Genomic DNA, 19,857 nt, shown 5'->3' with positions numbered 1-19,857 from the left:
AATTGTTTATAGTAAGTTTCTAATTTGAGATGGCTATCGTTAGGTAAGCAGAATCCTGCCGTAAAAACTAAATTTCCTATATTTTGCACAAATAAAATTAAAAATAACTTTGGGACATCAATTAAAGTGTCCCAAATCCTCTGTGAATGTGCCCCATTCATTAGGAAAAAATGCAATACTGCATAATCATTCCTAGTATTCAGTATTATATGCCAACAAGTTGTAGCATGAATATAAACATTGTGCTGGCAGAGCAAGAGTGACTTTTGGAAGTTTTCTTTTCAGAATAAGCAAAGCTGCCTATATTGCCTGCAGAAAAAAAAGGTAGAACAATATATCAAATAAATGTTCCAGCATAGGCCTTCCTATTCATATTCTGTCAGGCTAGAGGTTATCAATGGTTATTTAGTTGTGTTTAGTAAACAGTATGCCTTGAGATACAGACATTGTGCCAGTAGTCCTCCTTTGTAAAATGGAACAGTCTGGAAGTTATTCTAGGATGTTTGATTATTTTTTTTTTAGATAGGTCCTTCCTCATTGGTGGTGTTGTGTTCCTCAGATCACTGTTAAAAATATTTTCTCTTAATGATTTTCTTTTTCCTTCAGTTAAGAAGTTGTGATTGGAGTCTCAAAGGTCAGAGGCAAAGACAGAGGCAAAGACTGAGCTTAAAGGCCACATCCAGATGCTGGAAAGAAGGAATGAACATGGTCTTTTATACACCATTCTTTCCCTATGTTAATACCTTTCCCCTATGCCCACTGGGTCAGCTCATCAGTTATGTGTGTAAGTGCACGAGTGTCAATGTCACTGTGGAGTCAGTTGTTACCTTGCAGTGTTGACAGCCGAGTCTTCCACAAGAATGGGGGTACTTGAGTTTTTCCGACTGGTATTTCCATTTTCTTCTCTCATACCCCTTCTGAATTTCATTTGTGCTTGCTTCACCCTATTATTTTTCTGTCCCTTCAGTGGGGAAGACTGGGGTAGGCCTCCCACTTTGTACTTAAAATTTAGGATGGTTGCCTAACAAATATATCACAACTTTCCTCTAAGTTAAAGAAAGGGGTGCTACTTTAACCACTGGATTTATACAGTGTGAAACAGAGAGAGCTGTCAGAACATGTTGAAAGAAAATATTTAGGAATTATGCAAAAATCAAGACTGAAACCAGCAAACTAACGTACCTGTTGTCAGAACAGACCCACTAGTTATGTAGGCAAGATCTCCAGCTTTTTCGTTGTATCACAAACTGACCCTTCAACATCTTCATTCCAGGTGTCAGTGTTGTAGTTATGGGTTTTTTCTTTCCTCTCTTCATTAATCTGTTACAGCCACTCAAAGGAAATAGAAGCAAGGTGAGAGTGCACGGTAAAGGACACTGCTCTCTGCAGATTTACATCTGTGGAGACGGGCATTTAGTGGCTGAGAGATTTTGGCTGGACTGAAAGTATTCCTGCATGGACCATCTCACTTCACTGGTTACTCTTGAGTTTCCTTTGCTCTGAGAGGCCTTGATAAATATTTTACATTGCCAAGACAGGAACTATAATCAAATAAATAATTTTTCTTTTGGATTAGGTAGGAATTTGTATCAGGTTAAGAGAATAAGCATGAATTGAACTTCATCTTTCAGAGTTGTCTTTGCTCTGAGATTATGAGTGCTGTGAGACTTTTCAAGGTGACACAGGGAATGGAGGTCTCCCCAGGCCTTCACATTCTCTTTGAAAAGTTCCAGAAATAATCATCAGGGGACTTTGTTCTGGGAAAATGTGTGCCAGAGGCCTCCATAGCAAATGAGCTCCAGCCCACCAGCCATGAATCTGCTGAACACGATCTGTTGGTGTATTTTCAGTGGAGATGTTAATTCTTGTTTACCAGATTTCATAGGGAACATACTGTCATGACTTTACTTTGTTATTCAAGTAGAAGTTCTATGCTATTAAACAACTGATGAGAAACACTGCATTGTCCTCAGTTTTAATTTTATAATACATAGTTAAATGAAGCTTCAGTGTCATCTAAAATCCATATGGAGGAAATTATGTGAAATAACTTCCCTATTTTTCCCAATTCTTTTACAGAATGCTACTATTTAAAAAGAAGAGTTCTTCAAGTTTTTGTAATGCTGACACTTGAAACTATTTTCTTACCATGCTCCATCTGGAAAAGTGGAGATAAATGTCTCTGAGAGTGCTGTCACAGCCAGTTGCACAAACATTTCTCCTTACAATAATATATTTCAGCTGGAATTTGGGAAAAAATATTACACGATATTAAAATATTATATATTATTGATAATTTGTTTTCCCCAGAAGCAATTTGACATACAAAATGTTTGGTACTTTACCTTAGTCTTGTGGCCCAACCATGCAGCCATACCTTATTATTGTGGTATAAGTTTAGAGTGTCTTATAAGTACAATTCAAGCTCTCAGATTTGATGGGATACAGAAATGCACTGGTCTGTCCCTTGAACTGTGACCTTAAACAACCAGGCCTTTTCCTTCCCCATGGGAATCATGTGATTGCACTCTCAGCGGATAATTTTTTATAGATTCTTTTATGGTATTTCCTACAGAGGAAAACCATCCTGTTATCTCACTTTAAAATATTACTAATGAGCATTTTCATCTTCAATTTTTTTTTTTTTTTAAATATGTCTTCTTCCCTTTCAGCTTATCTAAAACCGTATGCTTTAGAAGAAGCAAGAAAGGACAAAAGATAAACTGTGATAAATATGATAACAAGCTGTTAATCAAGACACTTCACTATAATAGAGAATGAAAAATAGTTAAACAGAAAATCTGGGATTTTCAACCAAAACAGAAATAATTCACAGTTTAAAGTCACCACAGAAAACATTCTGTAGTATCAGACAGTTGATTCCAACAGGATACAATTTTCAGGAAGAATTTATGTTCTTTTGTTTGTGCAGTCCCTCACAAGGACACAGCTAATATGCCTTCATAGACTTACATTTCTACAGTAACATTTCCTTAAGAAAACAACTCAAGCAGTTTTCAAAGGCTCATGAGATACAGGAAGTTCTCAGAAGCAGAGACATGATAAGCTGAACACTGCTCTCAATTACTGTGACTTGTAACTGAAACAATCCAGAATTTATGCTGCTGTGCCTGACACAAGACTTTGACTCACCATCACTGACTTCATATGCTGTGCCACATGAAGCAGGCCGCCTTATTGTTGAAAGAAAATCAGTGGCAATGTCAATTCAGATTTTGTCTTAAAAAACATGGATACTTTGTATGCAGAGACATGGTTCATTCATCATACATATGTATTTTTAAATGACATCACATGTTTTTACAAAGAAGTGCATCTTCTCTATATTGAAAAAAATCAACTGTATGGGTCAAATATTTCTTTAGTGAACAACAAAGGTCTCCAGTAAATAAAAATGCTGGTATAAGCTAATTTGTTGTTCTGAGAATATGTTATCACTACTCTTTTATTGCTCTGTGAAAGTGATTATTAAATGAGCAGCTGCTGACATACATAAGCGAATTCAAACCATTAATTCCTGACTTAGCTTTCAGATCCTGAGAGTGGAAAAAACATGAAAGAAAGTATTTCTTACAAGATTTTCCTTTGTGACATCCACAAAAGACTGCTTTCTCCTGTTTCCCCCCTGTGGATTATGATTACTTATGTTTCCAGGCATCTGACTGCAAATCCAAGATCCTAGGGCTCCTTTACAAGTTCTAAAGAATGACTTCATATTCTTCCTGCATGCTTTTGCAATTATTTTGCTATAGGCATTTTAATTCCACTCCAGGGAAAATTAAGACATTTTTAACAATGGAGGTAAATTTAGCTCACCAAAACTCAGTGAAGTAATGGTACAGGTAGGGTGGGACAATTTCATCATTACAGGAAAGGTAGCAGGACTCACTTGGTAAGCAAACATGCTTTTTTCATCTACTAATGGCATGTCCTGAAGGATCAGAAGACAAGCTCTAGTAACTACTTCTCTTTAACTAAGGTAATATGGAGCTTTGTATTTAGAAATCAAAGTTCTGAATTTAATAGAAAGATAATATACTAACAGAGTATAAATTGATTTGTTATGTGCCAGCTGTTTACTAAAATTCTCTTCCATTTCTCATGATGTGTGACAGGGAACTTTTCAAAAGGTAGAGGGTTGGTAGAATTTCGTGTATTTTAAAACCTAGGCCAAAAGAAAAAAATATTCTTCCCTTTAAAATCAAAGGATAATCTTTTTTTTTCCCTGAACTACAGAGTCACTTTCTGTCAGAAGGATCTTCTGTTGATACTTAAAGGGACTTGAAGAATTTGCCTCCTGATTAGTTCCAGCCAAAAATTCATAGTTGATTTTGAGTTGCCAACAGAAATTATGAAGCAATACATGGTTCAGAAGTCTTGTTTTCACAAGTCTGGAGTTCAAGTAATTTTATCATGTGCTATAAGCCTGGCCAGACTGTGTATTTCATGATGTACCATGCTCTCACATGCTCTGATCTTACTGGAAATTTTTCTTCCCTGCCTATTTTACAACATCTTTTGAACAAGCAAAATAAATTGAGCTTTCTCAGTCTCTTATTGTAATTCATTGAATCACTATTGCAGACCTCTCTGTGAATTTTCAAAGTTGTCAGCTTCCATTTTAAAAGAAAATGTTGACACCAGATCTGGTAAGATTATTGCAGTGAGGGGCTCTGTAATTTCTGTATTAAATTACTTCCCTACTCTCACCTTCAGGTTTCCTGCTAATGCATCTGTGAATTGCATTTAGCTTCTTGCACAGGCATCAAAGTTCCAGTACGCTTTCCAGTGTTGCTGCTTTCCAGGATACAATCTCCTACCCTAGCAGTGCACCTGGCAGCTGTGTTTCTAGGTATCTTGCACAGAATTTAGCTGTGTTAAAGCAATGCTGCTGAAACAAATGTACCTTAGGAAGTCACACAGCCAGCCTGTATAACTGATCGGTTCACCTCACATTTACACCTCTAATGAATTATACTGATAAATGCTAGATATTGCTAGGAATTTGTCTATTTTCCTCAGCAAGGACTAATTGCATTTAGAAACACCCATTTCCCCTTCTCTGATACTCTTTCTGATATATCAGCTACCCAAGTTTTTCAAAGCCAAGATTTTTTGCATTCATTGTGTTATAACCTTGCAATGCTTTCCTGATGGAACAGACTTTCCTTGATCTTATCTGTGGTTTCTGTTAGCTTGACATTTTGGAAGTTCACAAAAATGCAATTTGCAGAGTGTATAAGATCATCTTTTGAACAAAAATTATGCCATTTTCACTGGAATATGATCTTATTCCAAGTTCACCTTTCACTTCAAGCTCAATGCAAAAGATGCTGAATTTAAACATTGATGTATAAATTATTCTGTTGCTGGCTATCACCAATAGTGAATGCTCAGTAGTTTTACCAAACTAATAACCATTGGCTAAAAATTTTTTTCTGTGACAAGTCCCAGGTAATTCTATCCTTTTATCTTTAATGGCCATGGAATTTCACTGACTTCTTTAACTTCCGCCTTCCAATATTATCCTTTCTAGTGGCCAAGTCTTTTCCATACCACATACATACTCAGCCGTTATAAATGGCTTCATTCCTCTTGATGTTGTTTTTTATAATTACAGATAGCTTCAGTAATCATTATCAGTTTGGAACATTTACAAAAGCCTTATTTGACCAATTTCAAGTCCTTATCACATTTCTTCTGGCATCCCAAGGAAGGTTTGGAGGATTCCTGATCAGCATTCATTCTGGTTATTAAAGCAAATTATATCACTCCAAGGATTTCTACAGGATTTCTACTGATCACCCTGGGATATAGGAGACAATTTTTCTTCATTGTTTATGAGCTGCAGAAAGAGGCAAAGAATGCCATAATCTAAATACTTACTAAACGACTGCAACTACAGGAGTTATATTTGGCAAGGTGCAGTTATTATTATAGACCTTATAGATGTTTAGTATCTTCTCAAGTACTAAAAATTAATTTGTCCTCCAGGTGGCGAGTTAAGAAAGAATTTCCATACTTACCAGACTGGCAGAAGCTGCACTGCCTGCAATATATAGAGTAGGTGGAGTAGACATCTGGGTGAAGCATGCCCAACTAACTCAAGAACTTGGTTGGTGGAAAGACCATGCAGCAGCAGAGGTAATTCCTAACTGTTCTTTGTACTTAAATATCTTTTTCTGTTCAATTTTTGTGTTCAGCTTTGAGAGACTGGATCTTTTAAAGCGCCCAGTACGTATCTTAATCATAACTGTATTCTATTTCCACATGGGGAAAACATCAGTGTAATTACATCTACTTGATTTATCTGTATTTGTACTTGTAGAGCACCAAAACCTCCTAAATTGACAGTCTGTAGATGAACACATTTTTCCTCAACATTTTAACAAGGAAGGGGATTACTACTTTATTCCCTCAGGCTATTCAATAGCCTATTATACTGTCTTAGGATTATCCCATTTTGTGGTTTATAATTTAGTACGTGAATTAGTATACAAACAATGTTCTGTCTTTCTGAACTCTCTGCAGCTCTAAACCATGTAATATCCCTACTGTCTTTCCTAAATAGTCTGTAACCAATGAGTTTAATATCCAGTCATGCGAGTCATACCGCTGCAGTTGAGTACTACCAACTAGCTTAAATTTCTTTTTCTAAATTTGTATTTTGAATTTCCCTGATTCTCAGAGTGGTTTTAGGAACAGATTGTTTTTCTCATTCTTGTTCTTGATATTTCAGTTCTTTTATGTTTGTTCATATGTACTTGTGAGTTCTTCTGCCTATACTAGATGTTATTTCTTTATTTACAAAAGTGGAAATAGTCCAAAAGCCACCCTTTCTACCTACCTAGAAAAAGCATCCCTGCTATCTATCCTTTTCTGGAGTAGTTCCCCTAAAATAAGGATATTTCTCCTCATTTATGTTACAGTAGAAATGACCCTGTTGCATGAGTGAGTCCATGAGAGATTGAGTACAGGTAGGGAAGCTACATATGCCCATGCCTGACCTCTATATATTTTCATTTATGGTAGCAAATATTCAGCTGGTAAAAAGATGAAGCTTCCTTCCTTCCTGGTAAATAAAACTTCCAATTTATGCCTGGAGTAGATAAAGCAGAGACCCCTAGTGAAAACAAAATTTTCTTATAGTAACAAGGAGACAAACATAGGCAGATTTAAAAGAGGCAGACTGATGACTTGGAATTAATAATAGTCTTTTCCCTCTTGAATGTGTGCCTGGTCGTGTTTCAAATCTCTTCCTGTTAAATGGATATTTTCAAGTGTTACTCCAAATGAGAACTAAGGAATTACTGTTTTTGAATAAACCAGAGAGTGAGAAGCTGACCTTATTTTAGGGAGCTGGTGGAGGGCACCAATAACTGCATTTTCTTTGAGAAACCACTGAGAAAGTAACATTTGTAATTTTGCTTTAACAGAAAATCTAGCTATGCTTTACATTTCTTACTGATACATAAAAAGGCTCTGCTTTTACAGTTTTATATTACTTGTTTTATATTACTTTACTAAGCATAGGACACCACATATGGAATATGCTATGTATTGAGGAGGTTTGACACTTTGGGGAAGAGGAGTTCCTCTCTTCCTGCTTGTAGGCACGGTCAGTCAAAGCTCTTGGGCTTCTTGATTTCCTCCATAGGTTCATTTCATAAGGGCTGATATTGAATTCAGAACTCTTTCTAGATGTGTTATGAATGTAGGTATAAGCACTACTGCAACAGAACTTAAATTCTTCACCCAAACCTCTCATGAAGGAAATTGTCTTTGGTTTGATGCATGAAAAATCATGTGTATGTTAAAAATTAAATGCATACAAAGATGGAACTTTTACTATCCTGCAGCAGGGATTCTGAAGTTGGTGGTGAACAGGGGGAAGAGATACTCCTGTGGTATTGTGCAGACTCTGCAGGCCGGGGGAAGCAGAATGTGTGTGTGCACATGGTGGGGATGACTACAGCGTGCTTTGTCTTTTATGGAACAGCACGCAGAAGTTCTGAAACACTCTGACTGCAGCAGCCAGTAGCAGTGAAACAAAAATGTCTTTCTGGTCAGCAGCACAGACCACATGCATGGTGTGTTGTTCACTGCTCCTGCATAAATGCAAAGGAGAAGAAACTGGATGTGAAACACCTTGTGCATGTAACAGCATTTAAGGAAGATATTTATTCAATACAGAAGTACAACACTCTTCTCTGTGTATGTGTTGTTGAATGGAAAGATCTGTTATTTTCAGAAGGAAGCTCTTTGGGGCACGTATTAGCTGTGAGGGAGAGAAATGTAAGTCTAATGGATCACATAACATCCACTAACAGAGGATGTTAGAGTAAATCCATGATCAGAGCTAGTGCTGAGGATCAAAACCTCATTTCACTATGTGCCAGGGGTACCTCAGACATCTCTACAGTTGTGAAGAGAGCCAAAGGGTTGAAGATGTGCTTCCTGTTTGCTTCTGTTAATGGAGGAGGAGTTCATGGGAGTGTCTAGTAAGACAGTTCAGCAGTGTTTTCTTGGTCTTGGAGGTTATTTTTGAACAGATATATTAAAGGTCATCACTGTTTTGTTCTCTGTGCATATGTGATATGGCTTTAAAAGCAGGCTTTTCTGCTTTGTTTCACGAAGTAATAGCATCCTTGTAGTACAGATGTAATTGCTATACATGGGCCTATTATTGTTTAACAAGGCTTCTTTCTTGCAGAAGGAATGCATAATTTTTAGGGAAAAAATTATTTGGGATTTACCCTTTAATTTGGTTTAGTAATAGTTACATCTGAACAGAGCTTAATTAAACTGTGATAACTTCACAAATCCAACTGGACTAAGTTGTCCTTCCTATGTGAATGTTATAATGAGCTTGCATGAAACTTTTCTTTCTTGATTTCATGCTTCATAAAGAAATAAGCTAACTGTAGTTACAATAAATAGCACTCCTCAATCTAGGATCAGGCTCTGATTGTCTTACCCTTTCTGAGTGGCATCTTCGTAATATAAATTTTGTTGCTAATTTTGAAGAAACACAATAAGAAAAATTGGTCCCAATGAGATCAAAAGTGCCAGTACCTTACATGGAATATAAAACCAGAATTCACATTTACTTGCATCCTTTGCTTTTTATTCCATCGTGAGAACAGTCAAACCCCACCTTCTCTATGCCTTCCCATTAGGGACTTGTACTGAGTGTGAAGAGCCAGACTGAATTTTCTCACAGCTGGACATCAAACACACCTCCTTCAGCCTCTCTTTGTATGACATATGTTCTAAGCCCCAACCATCTTGAAGCTGTTTTCTAGACTTGCTCCAAGCTGTCAATGTCTGTCTTGTGCTTCCTCTAGTTTTGGGCTCATTAGTGCAGCAGTGTGGCCTGAATAAGGAGACCAGTCTCCTCCTCATCCTACTAATTGTGTGCTTGCTCAGACAGCCCAGTCTGCAGTCAGCCTTCTTCACTGTGAGGGCACACCACTGAACCAACTCCCTGAGAACCTCTTTTCCACCCAGGCAGCTCCTCTCCCATGCCACTGTGTGGGCTATTGCATCTTAGCTGCAAGACTTTGTGTTTCACTTCATTGAACCTCATGAGGTTTTCATCAGCTGCTCCTTCCTACCTGTCAGGATCCCTCTGAGTAGAAATCCTTTCCTCCAGTGTCTTAACTGCTCTTTCTAATACACTGTGAGCATGTCTGACACAGCTCTTTATCCCACAGCCCAGCTCATTAGGAAAAGTGCTGAACAGTATCAAATGCTGAGGAACTCAACTCCTGCCTGGGCACCAGATTTTACTGTTGATCACCACCATAAACCTCTGGCCCCAGCAGTGCAGCCAGTTCCTAACTCACCATACTATCCGCATGTTCAAACTGTATCTCAATAGTTTGTGTGACATGACATGACAATATGCAGCACCAGTGTATTTCAAAGTCCCTGCCATTCTGTTTCTGTACATATTTTAGATATGTGGATCTCATGAGAATTTTTTCAACTTGATCATTTGCTTTTGATCATTCGCATGAACTGTGGCAGAGAACAAGACTATGTTCACTCTTTGGCTTTATCAGATTGGTAGGCAAACCTTGGGTTCAGTGCTTATTCCCAAATTTTCAATGACTGTGACCACTGACTTGGCTGCTGACTGCTCCCATAAGACATAGTTAGGGCTAAAGTAAAAATTTTCAGTGATGTATAGGGCCTGTGAGATGGCACAAATTTGAAGGCCAGACTTGATTCTAACAGGTGTTGATTCTGTCGTGAAAAGAGACATCACTGAGGACCTGGCCTGCCTGAGCTCTGAGTTTCCAGTCTTTCCTTAAGATTGCAAAACCATCCTCAATGTTATCTTTGCGCCTGACTTCCAAGAACCTTCAGCTTCTTGCAGGAAGAGTGGATTTGCTTTAATTTTAAAGGAGTCTAGACTTGAAAATTAGTAGTAGTTTCTCTATTAGTTAACCTTCATCATGTTAACACAGCTGCTTAAAAAGGAACTGGGAAGTACATGCAAGTGGAAGTCAGGCCATTATGTCCTGTGTGGATATAGGAGTCACTTAGGGGACTCTAGCAAGAGGATAGTAATGCGTTTATGTAGACACAGCCAGCTGCAAGATGTGGGATCTCCTGATGATGCCTTCTCCTGGTCTTAAAATCAAGAGTCATACACAGCTAGAAGGGGAAAAGGGATTTTACCTTGGTATTTATTTTTAAGGATCCTTAGGTGCACACGTCTTGGTCATATGCATCGAGATGCACCCCGCCGAGTCTCCCCCCCCAACATCGGGTATAACATTATAGGCTTTACTAATTAGCATATCTATCAAAGATTCCCCATTGAGGGGCTCAAGTGAGCCCCCCCTCCCCAAGGAACCTTCCCCTGGATGGTTCTATCTTGGTTTACAGAATGTGTTCTGGAGAGGACCTTGGGGTCTGGGGCACACCGATCCCTAGCTACGAAGCTTCTAAAATGTTTAGTCTCTCAGCTTGACAAACAAGTCCAAGAATGTAGGCAAAAAGTACTAGGAATACAGAAGTTGTAAAAAGGTATAACAGGGGTATAAAAGAAAAGGTAAAATATCTTCATGGCATCACTGAGAGCTTCAAAAGTCAAGTAATCTAGTTATAAAATCAAAGTATTTGACTATTCCACTAGAAATCAGGGCTGATATTACAAGAATAGCTTTCTTTGTTCTACTGTTTTATTTTCAACCAAGAGTGTGGCTTGCTAAGCTTATCTGCTTGCCACTGACCTTTAAGGAGAAGCACCTGTATGTACACCCACTGTACTCTCCTGTCTACAAACTCCAGCTGTCTGCTCTGCATATTTGGTAAACACTTAGAACTACTGATTTAGGGGATATCCAGTTTCTCAGCAGCAGTCACTTGTCACCAAACGGGACATTTCAGTTCTTTGTCCATTGTGCTAATGATGGGCTGAGCCTAAATTGCCTGGATGCTTGCGCTCAGGGTGGGAGTTCAAGCATCACTCCCTGTCCTTGCCTTTGCAGTGAAAAGATGCTGACCACAAAAGTGCCTATGGAGAGTAGACAAGAAACCTTGTAACATCTGATAGCTGCATAATTCAGTGGCAGACAAGTTTCCCTGCATGGTGTGTCTGTGGCCTCCATGTCCACATTAACCTCTGTATTTCATTCTGTGATCCCTTCAAACCAGCAAGTACCACACTGACCCAGCAATACCACATTGACCCAGCACTCCTTGTTCCTCCAGACTGAAGCAATGTGCGGGAAAGGTCATGGGTGCTACATCTATCAGTCCTTCCCAGACGAAACATGGGTGTTTGAAGGCCAAAGATACCCTGCAATGTCCTTTTCTGTCTGCTTACTGGGAAGGCTGAGATAGACTACCTCTCTACTTACTCCCCCACTTTTGCAGCCCTTAAACTGTCTGTGAGAATGGTGTAGGGGGATGCTCAATTATCTGAAGGTTTTTGAGAGTTCTGGTACATCTCATTGTGTATACCTTTAGGCAATTACAGTAGTTTCTGTTATTTTGAAGGTTTTCCCACAGTACCTAAATATTCTTACAAGTCTGGCCCACTGTGCCACCTGTGAAATAATTAATTTAAAGATTCCAACTGCTGCAGGTAGGGATATCTTTTTTTCCTATAATAAAAATACAAAGGCTCCACTAACCGTGTTGTTTTCCCAGGTGATTAAACTCAAGAGCATGATTTATATAGATTGAGACCTTGATTTTTAAGGATAGAAAGGTTAATGGTTGGGGTTGTTAGCATCTGAGAAATAACTAGACTATGTTATGCTGAAGGTAGGGTGTTACTTATTCAAGAAGTTGGATTTTGGATAATTATATAAATATCTTTTATCTATTTCATTTTGACATTCATTCTTTTGCAGCAAAAAAAAAGCATGGGATATGCCACCCAGATGCTGACATCCCAGCTGTTCCATGCAAAAGGAATGCCTGAGGAAAGGCAAGTGTGTTTGATCCACTCTTTTTCCATGCCTGTAAAGCTGTCTGCAGTTTGGAAGCTTTGCTTCAGCAGGTTCACTGGGAATGGATAGGGAAGTGACCCTGTTAAAGTCATGTATAGTAGTAGCCATTGTGAACAAATTAATTGATGTAGTGAGGTTCAGGTCTGCAACTATGAACTATTTAATGCTTGTTGTGAATTCAGTCAACAATTTTTTTTTTCTATATGGACGTAAGATTTCATAGATTCTTTGTAGAAGAAATAATGAACAGCTTTGGTCAAAAGGCTCTCTATTCTGGATAGAGTATTTGAGCTGAAGCAACTTACTGTTTCATATTATCTCCATTAATTTGTTCCAGAGTAGCAGAAATCACTTTGGAAGCTGTTTGTAGCAGGCTGCATCAAGCTTTCCTTGCTCGAACAGAGAAGGAGAACCTACAGGCTGTGCAAAAAAACAGAGAAGAGATTCTGGTATCCTGGTTGAATCAGCCAGGAGCCAGAGGACAGAGACTAGAGAGGTTTTGTTGCTTTTCACAGAACCACATTAAAAAAAATATATACAAGTATATGTTCAAAGATTACCTGGCAAAGCCTCTGAAATTCATTCCCCTTGTTATGCCGTAATAGTTACTAAGAGGTTTTGGAGATTCAAAAATCAGTTTGTGCTCTGGAAATTCTGGGGAAAGTGGAAGGTTGAATACAGGTCTTGGGCTTGGCACAACAGCCCGTTAAGTTTCTTTTCTGTTTAATGCTCTGAGATGTAGGTGGCTCAGGATCTGATTTGAAAAGATTCAGCACTTGGCTCACTTGGAGAAGGTGATGCAAGGAGCTGGAGGGGATACAAGGTGCATGAGCAAGTCTCAATCCACTTAGTTCTGTGTAAGTAAGTTACAGCAACAACATTTCCAATCTAAGTATTTTTTGATTAGGGGAGACTATTGTAAGTCGAGAATTAAAAATCTTGACGAGTACTGATAAGTCTGTTTAATCCTCCTCAAAGCAAATTTACAGGCTGTAAACTGCAGTAAAATTTCTATGGCTTCTTCAGATAGGCAAGAAGCAGCACCCCAGTCCTGGCATAGTTACCTTCTGGGTTATCCGTGAGTACCCTCTGTGGGTACTGCCACGCTACTGCAAAAGGAGGCACAGCCAGGAGACACAGGGAAATGTATTGCAAAGGAGGACATTCCCGCAGCTTGACACAGCTGATCGTATTCTGTATTCCACAGATTCAAACAATGCTCCCCAGAGAAGGGATGGGAGCCACGTTTTGACATTTTACATCTTCAGGAGGGGCTGTCAAGGCACATTTCTGTGTGCTGCTGCAGACAGCTCCCACTGCTGTGCTAAAACCAGGTAAACTCTGAGCCTGACATTTCTATGTACCAATTAATGTATACAAAAGAATCAATGAGTATTCAAACCTATACTTTTATTTGATTATTTTATAAATCAACCTGTTGTAATGAGAAATGCAAATATTTCTTTCCAGGTTGCATAGCTAATCTTCATAGGAGATCAGGAAAGGAGACATTTTTTCTGTGTCCTTTTGTACAAACCTATCTTGTCAGGGCTCCAGAGGTTATTAAGTTGCTGTCCTTTAGAACATTCTATAATGATGACACACGAGTAATCTGAGATAATTGCCTCCCTGTTTTGATCACAATCTGTAAGAAGAATTTTATTGCTAACATGGACAAGAAAATCACAAAGACACATTAGTGGTAACCTATCATTTTAATACAACTCATTTCTGTATCACACAAGCATGAAGCTCCATATGAGAAAGAAATGAGTGAAATTAGCTCTGGGTGCAGCTGCTGTAGAGCTGCAGGGTGAGCTCTGCATGGCAGGAGCCAGAGGCAAGAGGCTGTGAACAGCTGAAACATGCACAACAGAGGTCCTGGGGACCTGTGTCCCAGCTAGGGCACCAGACACTCAAAAAATACGGCAGAATCGGAGGGCTCAGCAGGAAGAGCCTGGACCATGGAGCACACAGACTGTGAGGGAGTAAAAGCCGAAGTAGTCCTTTGTTCGAGGCAACTTGAGTTATTCTTTTTTGCACCATGATTAAATTATTTTAACTACATCTGAGACTCTGCTATGGGAAGCCTGAGGTCTAGCCAGTAAGGAAACCTGATCTGACTGTGAGAGTGAAGTGAGTAGGGAGTAATGGGGGCACCTGTTGGGTCACTGGAGCCACACGTGGTGTAGGGGCCTCGGTCCCAGTAAAGTGTCTAGGTGATGCAAGTGTGACCCCAAAGTGCCTCCTGGATGGTCAGACTCAGACGTTTCCTTTAGATTGGGAAATTAAGCCTGCAGAGAGATAGTGCATCACCATATTGAAAAACAATTCCAGCAGAGAGAAAATCAAACACATTATAAAAAGAGCTAGTTGCTTGAAAATTAATAAGAAGAAGCAGGGATTTATACACCAGTTCAGATACAGGTTCTGCAATTGGAATTATTCCTTCCAAGGTGTTGCTTAGAGATTCATGGCAAATCTAGAATGAAAATGAAAGATCTGGAAATATGACACAAAGAGAAGAGACTTCCTGGATCAGCAGCTCCAACCTCCGTCACTCATGGACAGATATATTATGTGAGCATTTTAGAGCTAGTTAGATTGTTTCTCATTCCACTCTACAGGAAGGCTGTCTTCAATCCCAGGCCTTGGAGGTTTAGACACATTTGCAGCTCATGATGCACTCCTGACTGGTTTATATCTATTTGGTTACTTTCCAAAATTGTACTCCAGTGTTTGATTTAATATATTTTTGGGTGGTTTTTTTGGTTTTGCTTTTTGTTTTCGGTTGTTGTTTTTTTTCCCCCTGGAAGTCCAGTTACCAGATCAGCTTGGCACAATCCTCTCCCAAGTACTCCACGTTGAGCTGTATTCAATTCAGTTTTCACTTTCAATCTGTTTCAAATAGTGCCTTAAATAGGTCTTAAAACTTCTGATACTGAGCCAGCAGAGCAGGTTGTCATTCCAGTGAGGATGATCATTCTCCCCTCCCTTCCTTGGAACTCTATTGGTACTTACCACCACTTTGGTATGGAAACCATTCTTCTTTCAGGTGCCACCAATTCACTGCTATAACAGAACTACTGTTAGAGACCCCATGGAGCTTCCAAAATTTTCATGTGCTGTGTACTTTTCCTTGCTGGATGGATACACTGGCACAGTTAGAGATTCAAACTCTCCTTCTACCCTTTGACCTATATGTTGCGGTTACTGTGTGTACAACTATTGTTATTCCACTAGATGGTACCACAATCATTGCAGACACTGGGATCTGCATTTTCATTCTGTAATTTGAGAATAGCTCACTCATCTCATAATTTTAGCATTTTCCTTTTAGTCATACAGAATAAGAGCTGTTGGGAAAACTGAGGAGGCTGTAGATCTAAATCCTATGGAGTCTGTCAGTTGTGTATGTAAAAGTTGTGTATGTAACCAACTATTGATATAGTTGGGAATGTCAGAGATACAAAGCGGAGCAAGGAGTTCTCATTTCAGGCTGGGTAAAACTTGTAATCAGCCCAAACCAGCCAAGCTTAGCTTGACCTAAATGTACTCTATTATTTTGAACTTGGGCCACTAGTTGCTATTAAACCTCATAGTTTTTTATCTTTCCTGCAGAGGAAATATCACCCACAATCACCAAGCCAAAACCCAAAAAAACGTATAAAAAACTTTCTTTGGCGTATAAATGCACTCTGAGGTCCTGGGATTGTGGAAATTTGATTTAATTGGTATTTTGCAGATTTAGCTTTATTCAGAAAACCTATAAGAGCAGTCCTTTTCTCGATTAAAAAAAAAAAAGGTCAAACATGTGCCTAACTCTTTAATTTTCTTAAAAAATATGGCATAGATATATGAGATATATGAGCAAATATATTTGATTCTGATTTGGGTGACTTTTGAAAAAGTATCATTCTTATACAGAGATGAACACTTAAATTATCAACATTAGTTTAAATCAACATTTCCTTCAAAAATAGTCTGTGCTATCTTGACTATCTGTGATTATGTACATGTATCAAAGCAGTTGTAGTTCTGTGACTATTTACCCCTCAATCTGTCACTGGAATTCTGAAACACTGGCAATAGATGACAAAGTGTCTGAATAGATCCTCTATTTATGCTTAAGGCTAGTTAAAAAACCAACCCACCAACCAACCAAAAATCACTTTTGGCAGCTAACAATCCTGACAAATGTTATGTAAAATACATCCTCTCAGTCCACTGCATTGATATAATACAGGTACAAGAAGTGTACCAGATTCCAAAACTTTGTATTGAGACTCTTGCTAAGCTTTTTCTCACACCTTTTGACTTAAACAGTCCCTACCTTGTGCCCTACAAAGGCATGGGACCTCTTCCCCACCTTGGCCAATCTGGCCATTTGCCACTGATGGACATGGAAGGTTTGAAGGGGAAGATACTTGGTCTGGCACATCTTGGCTCAGCACTACATTAGGTGGTATTTAGTGGCTCCATGGTCACCTTCAGGATGTTCTGTAGGCTTCTAAAGGTGCTCTGTGATGACTTTAATCATTCTATCTACCCTTTTACCCCTGCCTCACTGTTGTTCCTGTCTCATATTGTGACTTACCTGCACTATTACAAACCTTTCAGCTGACTTGCATTTGTAAGTCAGTAGATAAAGAAAACTTACCATACCACAACAGACACAGTAGTAAAATGCAGAAAAGTCTTGCTTAAATTAATTTATTGTCAAGAATGTTTTATTATGTCTTACCATTTCTGAATATATTTCGTAATCCACAGGGTTTTTTCAAAATGCTGCAACTGATGATTGTATTTCTTCAGACTTGCATAGTCTTCTGCAGGGCACAGACAAGCAGCAAGCCTTAGAGACATGAATCCTCTGAAGTGGTGATGCACTGGCAGAGCAAACATGGTTATCTGCTTAGCAATAGTAAGTGTACAGTAAGTGCTGTACTTCAGCACTAAAGTAAGTGCTGCCCTTCAACAAGTGATATTAAACAAGGACTTAAAATAAGCTGGAATACATCTCACAGCATTACAACTGTTTTGACACAGTAATCTGTCTAGGCCAGTTTAGTAACTTTATCCTGCACCATAAATTCTACCTCATCTCTGTGTAAGAATGACACTTTATCAAAAGTCAACCAAACCCAAATCCAAAGTTCCTTTTCAAGCTTGTTACTACAGCTATAATGTTTTTTTTTCCCTCTAACATGGACACATTTTCTGCACTCTAGGAAATGGCTGGATTTTTTATCCTCTATCATCTGGCCCCCTTTCCTCACTGCAAATGAACCCCTTCTGATAATTAGCTGCGTATTCTTTGAAATGAGTTTTGAAAACTAGTTTATCTGAAGAAGTATTAATTTTTGTCCACCTGAGTGGTTTTAGTGCTTGAGGATTCTTGTGGTTATAGAGTAGCAATTTGGCTAAGCACTGTCATTCAGCCACACAGAAATGAAGATAAAGAATAAAGATAACCTCTCATCTCAAAATTGCACAAAAAATATCGATGAACATAATTTATTAGTCTACTTGTGATCTGGTCATAAAGCTGGGATAAAGTCTTTTATCATTGCACACAAATGGTATTTTATTTCTTTATTTATGTAGTGTATATAATAAGAAAGGATTTTACATCAACAGTTAGGCATGGATGAAGAAATTAAAAGTGTTGGTGAAGATCAGAAATACAGCTTCTTTTTTTGATCTAAAGCAGTTTTTGCAGTGACTGCTGAAGTCTTATCAAATCAGAAACACCAGAGTCTCATTGCATTAAATGGCTAATCAGGGGAATCTTTTCACAGTGGTTTTTATTACGGCAGTTAGCTCTTTATATGCTCTTCAGAGAGGCTAATGACATCCTAGTGTAATTAGGTCCTCAACAATGAAAGCTGAAATCACTCAAATTTAATCAGACATGAAGTACTATGGCTGAGAGGTTTAGATTGTTCTAACATTAACAAATTTGTCTAATCTGCCACTAACTGTCCTGTGCTCAATTCCTTGATTGAGTTGAATGATGGTGGTGTGATTTGCTGTATTACCTTATATCTAATCAGCTTGACTTGACTCTGAATCTGACATTTACAGATGTCTTTTCTCTAAAATACTATTTCTCCTTGTGTTTTCCCAAAATATATGGCTCAAGAGACATTCTAATGAGTCCCAGTGATTTATTTTTTAGTAGACCTTCAAATGGACTCTGAGAATTAAATACTTTTCCCACTACTTCATGTTTTTTCCATTGTGAATAAGGAAAAATATTTAAATTTAGTCAATTTTCCTTTTCAAGGTCAAGTCTCTTTAGTCTCGTCATTTCCCATCCAGAATTGAATCTTTTATGATCATGGCAAAAGGAATATTATTAGCTTATATGTGCATAACCCTAAGATTTTCCTGTCAGGATTCTTGTAGTGGATGTTTGTATGTAATACAAGCCATTACTTTTAGTTAGAGTCAGTAGGAAGCCTTTATTTTAGGTGCCTTCATATTGCTTAAATTTAACTATGTTGACAGAAGTTTTTTCCATGCCTGATCTCTGTTTTATCCCAGCTTTATTTTGACAGCTAATGGAAAGCTCTCCACTTGTTCCTGCCCCGACCCCTTATTTTGCTTGAGTGAAATAAGAACAACCATTTACTTTCATCTCCCAGGTCCTGTCAATTTATATTTGAAGGTTTTGACAAAAAGGTCCTATCATCCAATATTGTGAGGATTGTAGGGATTAGCTATCAGTAATATGAAGGAATATTTTATATGACTGGCACATGATCTCACTAGTCTATAATTTCTTTCTGGAATTCTGTCTGTTTGTTCACACCTTGGATAACACTCAATGAAATAATAGTTTGTCTTAGCTGACAGTGATTTGGTTTGCATTCAGCCTCACTTAAGATGCAAGTGGGAAAACACTGTTGTTGCACATCTAAAAATCCATAGTTTACTTAACAACACAACGCTGGACATATGCACATGCAAAAAGTAAGGGCTGTAAAGAAAAATGAGAGCTTAAAAATACTCTTAGTGGGCTTTATCCCATCTTTTTAAGTGAGAGAATATAAGAATTGCCTCTTGTTTGGTGTGTCAAAAGGGAGTTAGTCAAGTATTTTGAAACTGGGGCTTTGGATTCCACTCTCTCTGACTTGAGAACTGAAGTTCGGCAGAGAGGGAAATGGAAGACAGCAACTGGAGGGTCACACTGAAGCCTCAGGCTGTGAGCATGGACTACTGTATTCTCTTGTGGTTTTTCAGGAGTTATCCTTGGATTGTTATCACCAACCTGTTGTGCGTTAATTGATCCAAGTGTTATATATGGTCTCTTCTTTCTGCCATCCTCTGGGGACAAGGCTTATTTGTGGCATTTTTT

The sequence above is a fragment of the Coloeus monedula genome, assembly GCF_965178545.1.
Source record: "Coloeus monedula genome assembly, chromosome: Z".
In the NCBI taxonomy this organism is placed as follows: domain Eukaryota; kingdom Metazoa; phylum Chordata; class Aves; order Passeriformes; family Corvidae; genus Coloeus; species Coloeus monedula.
Note: the sequence above shows the minus strand (reverse complement) of the source record.